The sequence below is a fragment of the Sarcophilus harrisii genome, chromosome 4 (assembly GCF_902635505.1).
Source record: "Sarcophilus harrisii chromosome 4, mSarHar1.11, whole genome shotgun sequence".
Lineage (NCBI taxonomy): Eukaryota > Metazoa > Chordata > Mammalia > Dasyuromorphia > Dasyuridae > Sarcophilus > Sarcophilus harrisii.
The window spans coordinates 125,322,251-125,340,934 of NC_045429.1; the positions used below are offsets into that span (position 1 = coordinate 125,322,251).

At 34.5% G+C, this 18,684-nt stretch overlaps 1 protein-coding gene across 1 annotated transcript in view; it reads left to right on the forward strand.

The window, feature by feature from the left end:
- The first annotated feature begins 4,837 nt into the window (after positions 1–4,837).
- Positions 4,838–18,684, forward strand: part of C4H6orf118 (chromosome 4 C6orf118 homolog) — a 65,900-nt gene continuing 52,053 nt past the window's right edge. Inside the window, exons 1-3 of the mRNA XM_012549458.2 lie at positions 4,838–4,915; positions 12,610–12,740; positions 17,191–17,265. The gene's annotated coding sequence lies outside the window, so the exon portion shown is untranslated. The remainder of the gene's footprint in view (positions 4,916–12,609; positions 12,741–17,190; positions 17,266–18,684) is intronic.

Sequence of the window (18,684 nt, forward strand, 5' to 3'; positions counted from 1 at the left end):
TTAGGACATAAAGACCTCAAAATTAAATGCAGAAAGGCAGAAATAGTAAATGCATTCTTCTCAGGTCACAATGCAATAAAAACTACATTCAACAAAAAGCTAGGGGTAAATAGACCAAAAAGTAATTGGAAATTACATAATCTCATCCTAAAGAATAATTGGGTGAAACAGCAAATCATAGACACAATAATTTCACCCAAGAAAATGATAACAATGAGACATCATACCAAAATTTGTGGGATGTAGCCAAAGAGGTAATAAGGGGAAATTTTATATCTTTAGAAGCTTACTTGAATAAAATAGAGAAAGAGAAGATCAACGAATTGGGCTTGCAACTTAAAAAGCTAGGAAAAAAATTAAAACCCCCCAATCAAATATTAAACTTGAAATTCTAATGTTAAAAGGAGAAATTAATAAAATTGAAAGTTAAAAAAAAAACTTTTGAATTAATAGAGTTGGTAAGAGGAAAATCAAATTGTTAGTCTTAAAAATGAAAAGGGAGAACTTTCCACCAATGAAGAGGAAATTAGAGCAATAATAAGGAGTTACTTTACCCAACTTTTTGCCAATAAATTTGATAACCTACGTAAAATGGACAACTACCTTCAAAAATATAGGCTTCCCAAATTAACAGAGGAGGAAGTAAATTGCTTAAATAGTACCATTTTAGAAAAAGTAATAGAACAAGCTATTAATCAACTCCCTAAGAAAAAATCCCCAGGACCAGATGGATTTATATGTGAATTCTACCAAACATTTAAAGAACAGTTAACTCCAATGCTATATAAACTATTTGAAAAAATAGGTAATGAAAGAGTCCTACCAAATTCTTTTTATGTCACAGACATGGTACTGATACCTAAACCAGGTAGGTTGAAAACAGAGAAAGGAAATTCTAGACCAATCTTTCTAATGATTATTGATGCTAAAATCTTAAATCTTATTAGCAAAAAGAGTACAGAAAATCATCCCCAGGATAATACACTATGACCAAGTAGGATTTATACCAGGAATGCAGGGCTGGTTCAATATTAGGAAAACTATTAACATAATTGACTATATCAATAACCAAATTAACAAAAACCATATGATCATCTCAATAGATGCAGAAAAAGCATTTGCTATAATCTTACATCCATTCCTACTAAACACTTGAGAGTACAGGAATAAACGGACTTTTCCTTAAAATAATCAGTAGCATCTATTTAAAACCAGCAGTAAGCATCACATGTAATGGGGATAAACTGGAACCATTCCCAATAAGATCAGGAGTGAAACAAGGTTGCCCACTATCACCATTGCTATTCAATATTGTATTAGAAATGCTAGCTTTGGCACTAAGAGTTGAGAAAGAAATTAAAGAAATTAATTAGGTAAGAGTAGGTAATGAGGAAACCAAATTATCGCTCTCTGCTGATGATATGATGGTATACTTGGAGAATCCCAGCGCGCATTTCTATTAAAATTCTACTAAAAAATTATTAGAAATAATCCACATCTTTAGCAAAATTGCATAAATCATCAGCATTCTTATATACCACTAACAAAATCCAACAGTTAGAGTTACAAAGAGAAATTCCATTTAAAGTAACTACCAACAGTTTAAAATATTTGGGAATCTGCCAAGGGAAAGTCAGGAACTATATGAGCAAAACTACAAAACACTTTCCACACAAATAAAGTCAAATCTAACCAATTGGAAAAATTAAGTGCTCTTGGATAGGGCAAGAAAATATAATAAAGATGGCAATACTACCTAAACTAATCTATTTATTTAATGCTATACAAATCAAACTCTCCAAAAACTATTTTAATGACCTAGAAAAAATAACAAAATTCATCTAGGTGGTCTAGTTGTACCAGATCTAAAATTATATTATAAAGAAGCAGTTACCAAAACCATTTGGTATTGGCTAAGAAACAGACTAGTTGATCAGTGGAATAGATTAGGTTCACAGGACAAAATAGTCAATAACTTCAATAATCTAATGTTTCACAAACCCAAAGACCCCAGTTTTTGGGATAAGAATTCACTGTTTGACAAAAACTGCTGGGAAAATTGGAAATTAGTATGGCAGAAACTAGGCATTGACCCACACTTAACATCATACACCAAGATAAAGTCAAAATGGGTTCATGATCTAGGCATAAAGAATGAGATTATAAATAAATCAGAAAAAATATAGAATAGTTTATCTCTCAGACCTATGGAGGAGGAAGGAATTTGTGAACAAAGAAAAACTAGAGATCTTTATTGATCACAAAATAGAAAATTTTGATTATATCAAATTAAAAAGCTTTTGTACAAACAAAACTAATGCAGACAAAATTAGAAGGAAAGCAATAAACTGGGAAAACATTTTTACATTCAAAGGTTCTGATAAAGGCCTCATTTCCAAAATATATAGAGAATTAACTCTATAAGAAATCAAGCCATTCTCCAATTGATAAATGGTCAAAGGATATGAACAGACAATTTTCAGATAGAGAATTAAAACTATTTCTAGCCATATGAATAAATGCTCCAAGTCATTATTAACCAGAGAAATGCAAATTAAGACAATTCTGAGATACCACTACACACCTGTCAGATTGGCTAGAATGACAGGAAAAGATAATGCTGAATGTTGGAGGGGATGTGGGAAAACTGGGACACCGATACATTGTTTGTGAAATTGTGAATACATCCAGCCATTCTGGAAAGTGATTTGGAACTATACTCAAAAAATTATCAAACTATACATACCCTTTGATCCAACAATGATATTACTGCACTTATATCCCAAAGAGATCTTAAAGAAGGGGAAGGGACCTGTATATGCAAGAATGTTTGTGGCAGCCCTCTTTGTAGTGGCCAGAAACTGGAAACTGAGTGGATGCCGATCAATTGGAAAATGGCTGAATAAACTGTGGTATGTGAATGTTAAGGAATATTATTATTATGTAAGAAATGACCAGCAGGAGGATTTCACAAAGGTCTGGAGAGACTTGCATAAACTGATGCTAAATGAAATGAGCAGGACCAGGAGATCATTATATACTTCAACAACAATACTATATGATGATCAATTCTAATGGATGTGGCTCTCTTCAAAAATGAGATGAACCAAATCAGTTCCATTTGTTCAATAATGAATAGAACCAGCTATACCCAGTGAAAGAACTCTGGGAAATGAATGTGAACCAATACATTTTTTATTTCCTTCACAGGTTAATTGTACATTATTTTAAAGTCCAATTCTTCTTGTGCAGCACAATAACTGTATGGATATGTATACATATATTGTATTTAACATATACTTATTTAACATGTATTGGTTTACCTGCTATCTGGGTGAGGAGTGGGGAGAAGGAGGGGAAAAATTGGAACAAAAGGTTTTGCAATTGTCAGGGCTGAAAAATTACTCATGCATATATCTTGTAAATAAAAAGTTATAAAAAAAAATAGCACTTTGCAAACATTAAATAATTATGTAAATGGAAAGTATTGTTATTTTGTAGGTGAAGACACCAAGACCCAAATAAAGGAAGTAGTTAGTCACAAGTTATATCAGTGGCAGAATCAAATATTCAATTTAACACCTTCCAGATTTAAAATCAGGACTCTTTCTCCTATAATATTTTGTCCTACTGAGGATTCTGAAAGCTATAAAACATGTTACATATCTAATGCCTCATTAAATCCCTAAGTAAGTGGAAAGATCACTTCCCTTTTTTGAATTCTGAGTCTAAAGGCTGAATAGTCAATAGATTTAAGCTTTAGTATCTAGACTAGTTCTCTTATTTTAGACAGAGGTTAAGTGATTTGTCCATGGTCATATCTGCCATTATCAAGAATAGAGCTCCTGGCAAAGCAAGCAGAACCAGAAATACATTGTACAAAATAACAGCAAGAATGTGCGATGATCAACTATGAAAGGCTTAGTTCTTTTTAGTAGTTCAGTGATCCAAAGAAATCCTAATAAAGTTTGGGCAGAAAATGCCATTTGCAACCAGAGAAAAAACTAAGGAGACAATATAAATCAACACATGCTATGTTCACTTCTCTTTTTCTGTTTTTTTTCTCTCCCATAGTTTTTCACATTTGCTCTGATTTTTCTCTCCCAACATAATTCACAAAATAATGTGTATTAAAAATAAACTGAAAAAAAAGAAATGCTGATCCTTTGATTACACATCCAGAATGATTTTTTCAAGTGAGAATTTTGACTTAACCTCTTTGTTCCTAATTCATTATCAATTGATAATTATGATAGAAAATAAATAATAATGATAAAATTCATTATTTTTCATTATAAGTATTTTTTTTTCATTATCAGTAATGAATTATCAGTAATTCATGATCAGTATGATGCCCAAGGACAATTTTTCTTGGCTATTAATAGAACTGAATATAATGCTCCTAATTTTAGGCAGAAATTTTTCCAAGTTTAGGCTTTTTTCTTTTTCATTATTCTAGACTTAGAGAACATTCAAAATTAAGGGAAAGAAGAAATGATCTGTTTCTGGTAAAATCTTTTCTCAAATAAAATGTTCAGAAACCTCCAAGAAAAGCATTGCATTGACAGACCTTTTTGTATTTTTTCCTACCTCTCTCCTAACCAACACTCCAAAAGGCAACACATAGAAAATAAATATTCACCAAATAGAACTGCAGAATGAGCATGGCTTTATGGGGCTATAAGGTGCTCTCCCAGTCCCTGAGTGATATGGGGTACGATTACAGGAATCAGGAACGGAGAATTCTCATTGGTCGGTGCAGGCAGTTCTACCATCTTGTTGCCGAGCAGCAAAAGCAAAAGCTGGGGATGGGACTTAGAATGTTTTTCAGTTTCCTCAGTAACTCAGCTCCTTCTGCCCATGGTGGTGGTTGTAGTGGGGACAGAAGTATTTGGCCCCCATTTAAAATCTGCATGTAAGTAGACATATAGTATTTTTATATTTAGACTTTTGCCTTTGTTTTGATGGCAATAAGTGCCATTTTACCTATGTCTCTCATAAGTTAAAATTTATACAACCTAGGCCCAGTATTTCAGATTATTTGGAGAGAATGACTAACTGAAATTAGTTAAAAATGTGAATTACATATGTTTTTTTTTTTTTTTTTTTTTTGAGAAATGCAGGTTTATTGTCTTCAAGTATACACAAAATAGATAGTGTAGCATAGAAGAAAAAGGACTACTCAAAGTTATAGGAATGGGGGGGGTGGGGGGGGGGAGGTTGAATCTTCACCCAGTCTACTACAATCCTAATCCTAATCCTAACACTAATAATAAATCAAATCCTAATCCTAATCCTAATATTTTGTTAGGAACACCTTTTATGTGCAACACCCAAAGGAAAACACCAGCTCTCTCTAGGAAATCTCAAAGGGATTGCAAAAACCTTCACTCTGATTTCTTAAATTAACTTCTTAATTTCACTAAGTTCCACACTCCTTATAGAATAGCTGATTCTCCTCTGCTGTGCTTAGAATAATGTGTCCAAACACTCCTTACCAAATAAGAAACTTTCCTTTGGAACCTCCCTATGTTGGTAAGAGGTGATTGAGAAATGTGCCTTGGCACCTATTTATGTCTTCTCTACCTTCCTGCCTTTCTTATGGTCCATGGTGTCCCAGAAGTGAGACCTAGTGAAAAGCACAAATAATTTGGAATCCCAGGACTTATTTTGAAGTCCAAACTCTGTGCCTTACTACTTAAGTAATATTGGGTGAGTCACCCTTTCTGAGCTTTGGTTTTTTTCCTTACCTGTTAAATGAAGGGACTGGACCACAATGAGTCCTAAGGTCTTTTTCAGCTCTAACTGTGATACTAAGTTCCTGACAAGATAAAAAAGTAACTTGAAATAAATTCCCATCCAAAAGATCAACCAGTTTGTTGATTCTCAACCAGTTGAGCTTTTCTTAGGCATTAGATGTTAGAAGTTAGATATATTTGACCTTTGGGGTTGTAAGATGAAAAGCTTGAATGAATATCATAGATCCTAGACAAATGCTCTCCTTTTATAAATTAAGAAACTGCATGCTAGAAACATAAGTAATATGTCATTAGTAACAGAGCCAGGGATCAGATCTAATTCCTGTCTTTAAATTCAGTGCTCTTTCCCCTATGCCATCCTGAAGAAATATTTAATCAGCAAGAGACTTTGGAAAAAGAATCTATTTTAACTCACCTTCCCCACTCACATATACACACTAAGAACTAAATTTACTTACTGACAATCACACAATGGAGCTATGATTGGAATCTGCCATTCTTTCTTCTTGACCCATGCTCTTGCTACTAAAGTGCCTTGCTACAATACTAATTTTTTTTAAGCCTCAAACTTGCCATCTTTCAATTATTTTCTTTATACATGAAAAATAATGAATTCTGGTTATATTTCACTAATCATTCAAAAATTTTTGTTCCCACACACTCACTTGTGCACAAAATCATGTCCATTACTAGTGGGAGGATGTTAAGCTCATTACTAATGGGAGCAACTTAGCAGATATTTATTATCTTGTTTCTTCACTCTCCCTCCCAGTGAAAACTTTTGGAAGGAATTTAATTCCCTTAGCTTAAAAAAACAAGTAAGCCACTTGTCTTTGTGCTGGTCATGCTGTGATATGCTGGTCAGAATGTAATGATTTGACATTGTTATTTCTGTATATATTTGTAAATCACAAACCAGTGGAAAAGAAGCTTATTGTCAGCCATATTTCCAACTAGTCATCTAAGCCCCCAAAGTTAATCATGTCAAAATCCATGCCTCATGACATCATCACTTTTCAGGCATGGGCTTTTGTGGGAATGGAGGCCGAAAACTTAGTACAATTGGAGATGCCTCCTCGTGCAAAGATATCATTGAAGATGTAGTTGGACCATTCTCTTTTATGTTTGATTGACCAATTAATTCAGTAAGATTTGTTTGTTGCAGTAGCAGGTCTTACACTGGCATATATACATATATGTCTTTTTCCTACATGGTTGCACACTTTCTACCTTATCCCTCAAAATAACATATTTCTTACTGAACACAAATGCATTAGTCTAAATCATTTAGTGTGCTATTTCTCTTAGGAAATTTTGTTTTTAACAAGAGACCAGCAGGACAAGGAGAGTCTCTGAAACTTATCTGGTAGCAGCATGACTTGTGCCTTTTGGGGGAAAAAAAAGTAAATAAATTGTGTTGACTGCCTAAAGCCAACTTAGATTTCACTATAATGATTTTTACATTTCTCTGCTGAGTAGCTTCTGCAAATAATAATGAGCTTTAAATATAAATCTAAATTTTATGACTCTGAAGGTGGTTTTTTTTCAAATTTTTAACTTTCAAAGCCAATAGAGAACCAAATTGGTTGAAAATCAACTAATTAAGAATTTTGTTCATTTTCCTTCACAGGGAAAATCTAAAATCCTATTTTCCCTGCCATATATTTCCTTCTTATTATTCTTTCCAAACATCCCCCATATCCTCTGGCAAAAGGAAAGAAGAACATATTTTTCCTTTACCTCTCAAACCTTAACAGGACAAGGAGAAACATCTCTTTAGCTATGTCTCCTATATCTCTTAGGTTCCCAGACTTGCTGAATTTCCTGTGTTATTCACACCCTCATAAAAATTACAGATTAATTTACAAAGCAGTACAGGTTTAGCTAACTGGAACATTAATTATTCTTCCTTCTTTCATCTTCCTAAGTCCAATAGACCTCTTAGATTTTTATTTCCTTCAAGACTTTTGCCCTTAGAAATTCTTTTTCTACGTGAAAGGTTGTTTTGTTTTGTTTTTTTTTTTTGTTGTTGTTTGTTTGTTTTAACAATATCCTGGTCTGATTTTATAAACATGAATACATTACATTTACTACTTCATTCTTTTCTCTTGCTTAACTATTCTTATGTTTTTTTGTTTTGAAGGTTTTATATCGGGAATATATTGATCTTCTTTGTTTTTCTTTTGGACTATTAACTTAAATGCCTATTTGTTGAAAGTCCATTTTTAAAAAAATGGTGACAAGCAATATTTTGGGAATATAATTAAATCTCTATGCTTTTCAGATTATTACTTTCAAGTGTATTCTTTGAATCCTCACAGAAAAATTATATCCTAGATTATTAAAATGCAATTTTTTTTTGATGACTTAAAAACCTCTCTTGACTGCTTGTGATAGCATACAGTACTGATCTTATAATTCAAGGAAAGGAGATATTCACACTGGAAAGATGGCAAGACCATGAATTACTTTGAATAGAGATTTGGTGCTATGTGAACAAAATTGATCAACAGTATGATCACATCAGAGTCCATGAAAAACCATTTCCCATGTTCTAGGGTATAGTTCTTCTCAAGTTTCCCAAGTAAATGCCATATAGATGAGTTGAGCCAAGTGCAACCCTACGCTACATCTACATTGTCCCAAAGAGAAAGAGGCATTTTCTCATTGTGGAGATGCCAATCTCAAAAATACTCCTTTCCCTGGCTACTCTGAGTGGAATTAGGAATAAGTTTGTATTTATTTAGCAGTGAGTTGGAATAGACTTCTGTATTCCTTTGCTGGTTTTTAAAATCTCTTTTAGTGGTCTTACTTTAAATAAATTTCCAGCCAGAAGTCAGAGTGACAGTCTATTTCTCAGCAAAGTAAAATTATAATCTGCTTAAAGGAATTATAGTTAATGAAATAATACCATTATTAAATACCTTTGGACAAAATAACATAGTCCAGTTGCTTAAAATAAAAATAATACATTGAGTATCACAATAATTGTGATAGTCTTTAACATTCATCTTTCAGAGCTGGATAAATGCAATAGATACAAAGGAAAACAGAGTTGAGTAGACTTGTTATTTTCTGAATGGGAATATTAAAGAATGTAAATATTTCTCAGAAACAAAAATATTTTTACAGAAATTTATCCTGAATTAGAACACAAGGAAATTGTAAATAGGAAGGAATCTTAAAAATATAATTTTCAAGCCAGTATATAATAATTAAAAAAAAAAATCAGTAAATTCAGGGTGATGTGGGAAAACTTACTATCTTTGATTCCCAAACCCCTCTAGTTAATGTAATTACCCTTTGACTCACAAATCCTGGTCCCTTTGAATTCCAATAGAAGATCCAGACCTGTCCAGCCCCATCCCAATCTGAGCCAACTTTGGGGATACACCTAAAAGCCCCTCGAGCTAAGTCTCCTATTATAAAAGGATCACGCTGGGAACCCCTCTTTGCAGAGATTCCAAACATGGTAGCCATGTGAGGACTTTCTGTCTACTGGACGCTCTGTCCGGTGTCCTCCTTATCTCTACCTTCACCTATCTCCTACTTCTAAACTCAATAATAAACCTCTTTTACCAATCTAGCTCTCCATGGCCAATAAATTCCTTTATTGGGAACTCGCGCCGCTACTAGACCTCATTTACCACCATATCCTTACACTGAATCCAAGGGGGTTGCAGGGGAGCTCTGTTTGACTCCCTGTACCCCAAACCTGCCACTAGACTTTAACTAAACCCTAATTTCATTTAGGTACCCCAAATCTAGACCTCAACAAGGGGACCTAAGCTAAAGTTTTGAACCTATCTGAAAACTAAATAAAATATCATGAATAATGAGTTGGTCAAAGAAGAAATCATAGATATGATTTAACATTTTATCAATGGAATAGCGTTTTGAAATTTTTTGGATAAAACTAAGACAATTCAGTAGGACACATTCATTGAAATATATCAACAAAATAGAAATAGAAGATTAATGAACTAAACTTGAAAATGAACACATAAAGCAACTAGAACAAATGCAAAAGAAGAAATTGTAAAAGTTCCATTTGAATGAGCAGAAAGACATTAGATGAAAAAACAAAGATTTGATTAATAAGGAATTTAATAAAATTGACAAACTGCTAGCTAATTTGATTAATAAGAAAGGAAATTAAAATCTCATTAGTCAGAAACACACCCCCCCCCACCACCACCACCAAAACCTGACTTAACAAGTTAAAGCTTTATTACATGCCTATTATGTTTTCACCCTGGGTGCTTAGGTGATGCAATGGATAGCATTCCAGGCCTGCAGTCAGGAAAATTTATCTTTTTTAGTTTAAATCTAGCCTCAGACATTCTAATCTATCTTATGGTCAGCTAACATCCTGATATTCCTAACAAGTACAATTGACCATGTTAATTTCTATTCAGTCAACTCCATGGCTCATGAGCACTTCCAAAATCAGATATAAAACTTTTGGCCATAAAAGCCCTTTATAATCTGATCCATTTCTATCATTTTTCCTTTTATTCCTTATTCCCTACTATAATAAGAAACTGAGAAGTAGAGTGACTCCAAAGGTACTGGAACCCTAATCAATAAGTTAGCATAAGTGAAATTTGTGAAGAAACATAATAAATCGAATTTGGGACATGTTGAATTTCAGATTTCTTCAGAATACCTAGTTTGAGATATATAATGGACAACTTGAGAAGAAAAACTGGAGGTCAGGAGAGAGGTTGTATATACAGATGATCATTGAATCCAATATTGTGTATCCTGCAACTTTGCTAATGTTGTGAATTGTTTTTAGTAGTTTTTTAGTTTATTCTCTAGGATTTTCTAAGTATACCATCATATCATCTGCAAACAGAGATAATTTGGTTTCCTAAAGGTTAGGGGTTTTAAAACAAATATCAGTATGTGTAAAGAGCAGAAACTCTGCAGAAGTATTCTTGAAACAAGGTGTTAACTCAGTGGAATTGATGAGATGATTGTTCTCTAGTTCACATATATACTTAGTATGGTGATGTAATGGTTCTCTAAATTCACAGATAGTCAATATGCTATAATGATGTAATTACAATAAGGTCTATAAGGGCTAAGAAGAACTAGAAGATAAACATTAGATCTTTGACCAGCCTTGTGGTGGCTGTCCTGCCTCTTGCATTTCTGCACTAAAATCAAGGCTAGTCCCAGGGTCCTCCAGAAAGCTAGCCCAAACATTACAAATATGTACCCCTTAGTATAAAGAAGGGAATTGTGGAGGAGAGGTCTTTGAGCCAGATGAATGCATTGAGGAGAGAAGATAAAAATTCTGAATGTCTAGGTGGTCGTTCAGTCATTTTAGTCTAGTACAACTCTTTGTGACCCCACTTGGGGTTTTCTTGACAGAGCTTTTCCATTTCCTTCTCTAGCTCACTTTAAAGATGAGGAAACTGAGGCAAACAGTGACTTGTCTAGAATTACACAGTTAACAAGTGTCTGAAAGAAATATGAATCTTCCTAACTTCAGGCCTGGGACTCTATCCTCTGCTCTATCTAACTGCTCCAAATATCTAGAGATGTTTGCTAATACAAAAAACAGATAATTACTGATAAAATCTTGATTGAGTAATAAATATGAATTGAAGGAACTTCAAAGAAGGTGAGTAGTTACTGGAGACTATTATATAGAATGGCATGCTAGCCAAACTTAAAATTTAAAGAATACTAAGTCTTACCAATAAAAATATATTAAAAAAATTTTTTTAGATATCCTAAGAGAAAACAAAGAAAAGAAGGAAACTACTAAAATAGATTTACAAGTAAATTATATCAAATATTTAATTTTAAAAATATGAATACTTCAAAAATTAGTCTCAATGATTTAGAACAATGAATCCTACCAAGCTCCATTTGTATGGATGCACTCATATAGAGAGGGAGAAAGACTATTCTCTGATCTGAAAGTAAGAGAATTTTATGCTTTTGATTATTAATATTTTCCTAAAGGCAGAACTAAGTAGGATTTTTTTTTTTAAATCCTACTCTACATATGAATCAGAGGTCCTTTTTTTTTTTTTTCTAATTGGGACAAAGCAGGTGCTATTAGGTCACATATTCTCACTCACTTCTTTCTCTTTCCTCCCTGTTCTAGGTAGGGATGGAATCAGAAGTCCAGGAACTGCCAAATGCTAAGCTAGATAAGTAGAGCCAGATTTGACAAGTCAACTCCCAGATTTTGAAGGTTGGAGGAGCATTTTCTTGCCTCACAGTGCCATCTAGTGTAATATAGGACACTAGATTCTGAAAAACTACCTAATCACTAAGTTTAAAAAAAAAAATCAAGGCCACAAATATTTATTAAGTGCCTTTTATTTGATTAAATATATGCAGATAAGTTAGACTAGAGGAAAGTCAGTAGAGTAGTCTTAAGGGGAATGGGGAAAGATTTTCTATAGAAGAAATTTTAACTGGTACTTGAAGGAAGCTATTGGGAAGTCAGGAGTAGAAGGAAAAAGCATTACAATCCAAGGGGTTCAGTCAGTGAAAATACACAGAATCAGGAGGTAGAATGATGTGCTCAAGAAGAAGTGATTACAATATAGTTAGGGACACAAGATTAGCTAACACGTGAAATAATTATACTTGACAGTTTAAAAACTACATTTAAATTGAATAAAATCAACTGTATAAGATTCCAATAAAGGATTGTTATATACATATGATCTATTATTATTTTCTGATCATTTTCCTTTTGAAAAGATGGTAGGGTGAAATACCAGGAATGGAGGTGGAAAAGGAGAAGAGCGACTGAAAGGAGGGGAGAGAATGCCAAGAGCAAGAGATGTAACAAACTTTGCTTCACTATTTTACCTAGGGCTGCCACTGAGCAGATGACTGGTCTTGTCTCTCAAGGAAATCAGCTGTGCTGCTGAATCTTGTGAAGAAGTCCTTTTTCTGGCAGAGACAGTGTCGATGGAAGAGCAGTAAAAGCAGATGTCATTGGAGGTAGAGTATAGCTACCTTAGGAGGCTCATTAAGAAAGATGGCTATTAACCAAATCATTTCTAATGGAGCAGTAATGAACTGAACTAGCTATGCCCAGAAAAAGAACTCTGGGAGATGACTAAAAACCATTACATTGAATTCCCAATCCCTATATTTATGCACACATGCATTTTTGATTTCCTTCATAAGCTAATTGTACAATATTTCAGAGTCTGATTCTTTTTCTACAGCAAAATAACGTTTTGGTCGGGTATACTTATTGTGTATCTAATTTATATTTTAATATATTTAACATCTACTGGTCATCCTGCCATCTAGGGGAGGGGGGGGGGGGGGGGTAAGAGGTGAAAAATTGGAACAAGAGGTTTGGCAATTGTTAATGCTGTAAAATTACCCATGTATATATCATGTAAATAAAAGGCAATTAAATTAAAAAAAAAACAAACAAAAAAAAAACAACAAAAAAAAAAGAAAGATGGCTATTATCTTCAACAAGGAGATGAACCAAATCAGTTCCAATAGAGCAGTAATGAACTGAACCAACTACACCAGCGAAAGAACTCTGGGAGATGACTATGAACCATTACAAAGAATCCCCAATCCCTCTATTTTTGTCCCCTTGCATTTTTGATTTCCTTCACAGGCTAATTGTACAAAATTTCAAAGTTCAATTCTTTTTGTACAGCAAAATAACTGTATGGACATGTATATGTATATTGTATTTAACATCTATTTAAACATATTTAACATATATTGGTCAACCTGCTATCTGGGGGAAGGGTGGGGGGAAAGTTTTTTGGTTTTGCAATTGCCAATGCTGAAAAATTACCCATGCTTATATCTTGTAAATAAAAAGCTATAATAATAATAATAAAAGAAAGATGGCTATTTCAGTAGAAGGAAGTAACTACCAGGTTACTACATAAGAAAGGTCAAATAGCCAGTATTATAATTCAGATTTCAAATGTGAAAGAAAGATTTATTCATTCATTCGTTCAACAAGCATTCATTAAATGTTTACTATTTATAAAGTACTAAGTACTGGGAAATCAAAGTAAGAAATGAAACTTTCAAGAGCTTATTCTTCTGTAAGGGGAAGTCAATAAGTATACCTACACAGAAAATCAAATACAATTATATGTACATAACAATATCCCACATTTCTCACTTTCTCTCATCCCCAAACTCATGGACACTGGATTCAATTGGATTCTAATTCTATAGGGGAAGCCTGACCCAAAAAAATCAGTCTTTCTCTTTGGCTCATTGTTCTCACCCTCAGAGCAAGATAAATAAAATAGCTGTGGCTGAGGTATGTAGGTTTTCCGGAGTTTGGGTAATCAGATTCCCACCTCTCACAAAATACTCAACATAAAATGAGGGTATTGAGTAGTTTTTATTTAAAGGACTTACCTGAACCTGGGAAGGAGAAAATTCAGAAATGGAAAACCCCATCAATCATCTTAATGTATCCTTTGCTGCTGCTCCTCCCTCAGGTAGACTTTGAGGACTGCTAAATATGTTCCTTATTCTGCATTCACCTGCACTTCCACTGCACAAACAATTAGAAGCAATATCCTGGAAGCTGAGCAGATCAATTAAGAACTCTTTGTCTCTCATGTTGTGGCTCTCTTTTTCCAGCGGCAGCAGCAGCATCTTTCATCTCCTTTCCCTAAATTACATGTTTTTGAGGAAATCTCTCTGTGGGAGGCCAGTGCCAGTCTCTTAGGAATTCTCAAACTCAGGATTACTCATGAGGTAACCCCTAAGGTTGGAAAAGTCCGTTTTCAGGATCACTAATTTTGGGTTTCTGCTCAGAAAAGAAAAAAAGGCGGATAGGAAAACTTGAGGTCAGGAAGCATTTTATTGGGAGATGGGGGAGTTGTAGTTGGAAAGCAGACATTCTTTCCTCAGTCTCTCTCCTTACCTCATAATTTTGGAAGTGCAAGAGGGAAAAGGCAGGGCTATTTCAGGAATACTCCAATTGTACATAATAATAGAGGTGTGACTCTTCTAAAGAAAGTAAATCCCCTGGACTCTCAGTTGCCTTTTACCTAGGAGACAGATCAGAAGAATTTCAGAGTCCTCTCAGTGAGAAGGTCCTCTTCCTGGGAGGTGTTCTTCTGATAAAGTCCCATACCCTATAATCCCATTCCTGCCATTTTGTTATCTTTTGAGCTGTATCAGCTCCTTTATTTTAGAAGTACCCTACAAAAGTCCAGAAGAAGTTAATCCATTTAATTTTGAAGCTCCCAGAGGCTTAATTGTTTTAAATTGAAGACCAGAATAAGCATTTACTAAACCCAATATAATCCAATTGAGTCCTCCCACCACCCTTCACTGGGACCAGGGGTCATTTTCCCAACTGCCTAGCTATTGAAAGGGTTGATTGCACCTCACCCTTTTCTTAATTACTGCAGGAATAATCCTATTGTTTCTGGAAAAGGTAAGGCAACTGTCCCACAAAAGAACAGACTATCCAGGACATTATACTCCCCAGACAACAACTCCACCACAGTAGTTATCTGCCCTTTTTAGAATATAAATACCCAAGGGCAAAAACTTTCACTTTAACTGTGTGGCCAGTAGCCAGTTTTAAATGAATGATTTTTGATTGATTAATTCATACTTTCCTTGTGAAAAATTATCAAATTAATGAGACCCTAGGAGACTTTTTGGAAATGGAAAAAACTCCCTCCCTAAAGCTATTCTTAAATTTAAAATATGCAAATTGTTACTCAATGATTCAATTATCCTTACTTTGTAGCCCTAGAGGCAGTCCTGGAGGAAGGAGAAAGAGAAAGAGAAATAGTCAACTTCCACTTTTGCTTTCAGTGGTTTAAATTTTGCCTTTCCATTTCTGAGTGGGCATAAACTCTCCTTGAAAATCTCTCATTTTCACTTTCACAAACATTTATAAAATACCTTCTTTGTTCAAGGCATTTTTCTTTTTCCTTTCTTCTTCCTCTGCCATATAGAATTGGAAGATCAGTAAGATGTTTTCTCAAGTGCCGTGAGTTCCTTGGATATAATATAAGAATTTCCACAATGGATTTGATGGGGTATAGAAGTACTGAACCCCAAGTGGATTGGGGTTTTAGGCTCTCCTTGTACAGACCCACCAAATGACAGGGTGGGTGCAAAAGCACTAAAACAAAAAAAATTGTGGTTCCAGGACTCTAATCTGTATGAGTCAAATTTTGGGGTATGGCGGTTGGACTCCAAAAGTATGGGGCCGGTGTCATGAGATGTCTCAAAAGAATTTACTTATAGGCTTAGACCATCTCCAAATCAAGAGGCAAAGATTTTTTTTATGCTGCTGACAGCAGCTAATTTCCAAAAGGGATTTTTAGACATTAACAAGGGGAAAGACGTCATTAAGGCAAGCTGAGTTACTAATAAACTAGCCATTATGACACTTAGTAAGAGGATTTAAACCATAAAAAGAGTTAGCTAAAACGTGGAGGAAGCAGGCAAAATCCCTATAGAACTTGCTGCCATAAGGCAGGCAGTTCCTAATGAACTGGCAAAGAACTGGAGTACAAGTAAGTTCTTTTATAGGAAAAAAATTAGGGAAAAAACTCAGAAGTTTATTTCACCTTGGCCTTCTGATTGGATACAGTAACTATGGGATAATTTTGTCTATGCAAGGAATTTGACAAGGAATTACAAGATAATCCTGTCAAGGCTCCTCCTTGCATTAGGATTATTTAGATTTATTGCATTATATAATTGCAGTTATTATATTAGAATTATTATAGTTATTGTTATTGAATGGCTATATGCAATGGTTTTCTAGAAGAGAAAAAGGCTAGAAGGGAGTAGAGGAAAAAATAATTCATTAAGGAGAATTTTTAGGAGAAATAAACTAGAAATTCTATAAGGTGTCACAGATAAAATTCAGCAGACCATTTCAACATGTTAATTATTAAACAACTTCTGTATACAAAGTACCACCTGGGGGTGGGAGTGGGATCAGGATATGAAGATGAAGAAAGAAATGGCACAATATCAAATAGTTTATATTCTCTTGGCAGATGTGGCAGAAAGGGAGAACCCTGAGGTGAATACTTTGCAGTTTGGGCATCATGGATTTATGATGAAGACATAAAAATGAGGGTCAGGAGGTGGGGGAGATGGGGAGGAAGTAGACCCATGCAGTGCTTTTGATATTGCAAATGTTTTTAGATTTTAAAACATGCATTGGTTACATCTGAAAAGTATTTTAAAAAATCTTTCATGTTGCTATCTTCAATGGGATGGGGGAGGTGTGGTTCTAAGTCACTGTTGCTTTCCTCTAACCCAGTGTTTTCCACAGCAAGTATTTAAGTTAAAAAACAATGTTGTTGTTGTTGTTGTTTTTTTAATGTTATAATAGGTTCTTATTAAAACCCATAAACTCCAAAAGAAACTACTTTTTTTCTTTCTTTCTTGTTCCTCTCTTCCCCAGATCCCTCTCTTCTCCAGCTCCAAGCTATCTGAATTGCTTAATACATCAGCTGCTAAAACTGTAGAAAGCAGAAAGGTAGGAGGCAAAAAATGGTATTTTACTTGCTTTTCATATAATGATTTGGGTTGGGAATCATTGTCCTCAACAATCATATTATCTTTTAAACTTTTTAAACTAGGAATTAAACAAATAAATCATTTCTGTTAGTCTAGTAACAACAAAGAAGATTTGACAATGTTTTCAAGTACTAAATAATGAGCTCTAATAAAATTATGCTTTAACTCATTTCCACAGGTAGGTTGGCTATAACTTAAATTTCTTATATTATTTTTGTGGAGAAGATGGAGAAATATAGGCCAGATGATAGTACAGTTCGGTGATTTCAGAACTAAGTCAGTGTTGAGCACTATGCTTGATGCTAGAGATGACAAAAAAAAAACAAAAAACAAACAAAAAAAACTAGACCATCCTTACTTTCAGGGCAGGAAATAAAGAACAAGAAAATCAAACCAGACTGACAAAAAAGCAGATTAAAAATCTATCTTCTGTAGGAAAAGTGCTAGCAAGTAGGGAATCAGGATATATTTTCTCTAGAAGGTGATAAATGAGCCAAATTTGGTGGGGGAAAGAGTGGTCATCTAGGCTGCACGTGCATCCTTGATGGCCTTCACCTCACTATTGATTTTCACAGAGTTTTGATAAGTATTCTTTGTTCCTGACCAGGACTAGTGCTTCTCTCTATAAGCCTCATGTTTCCAAATATTCAATATCTTGGTGGTGGAGTAAGTGTGGACACTAGATTAGCTTATTCCATTGCTACTCAGAACCCCCCAACTCCACTGATACAATTAGTTTCTTCTGCAGCAAGGCTTACAGACAGAAACCTCCTGGCCTTGGAAGCTAGGTATCCCAGAAGGCAGAGATGAGGAGCAAGTTCCAAGTCTGGGGGACAGTGTGTAAAGCAATGGAGATGAGAAGTAGGATCTCATGAATGGAGAAACGACATTTAGGCCAATTTACTTGGGACATAGATTGTTTGAAGGACAATAATGTTCCATTAACCTGAAGGTATAGGTTAAAGCTAAGTTTTATGAAGGGCTTTCAATATCAGACAGAACAGTTCCTATTTTATCCTAAAGTAGTGTTTCATAAGGGAGAGTACATGGATTTCTAGGAGTCTGTGAACTTGAAGGGGGAAAAAAGTGCCTCCTTACTTTCACTCTAATAAAAATTTATCATTTCCTTTAATAGTGAATGTAGGTAACAAGATTATTCTGAGAGGTCAATTAGACCACCAAATTGCTAATGGGGTTCATCCCACAAAAGAAAATGAAAAGAACCCTTGTCTTTAGGAGAATAGGGAACACAGGAATTTCATAAGCAGCATAATAATGTGCAGATCTTTGCTTTATTTTGGCAGTTTTGTGGAGGACTGATTGTCAAGAAAGTAGCTGGATGTAGGGGGATGAGTTTAGAGGCTATTGGAATAGCTCA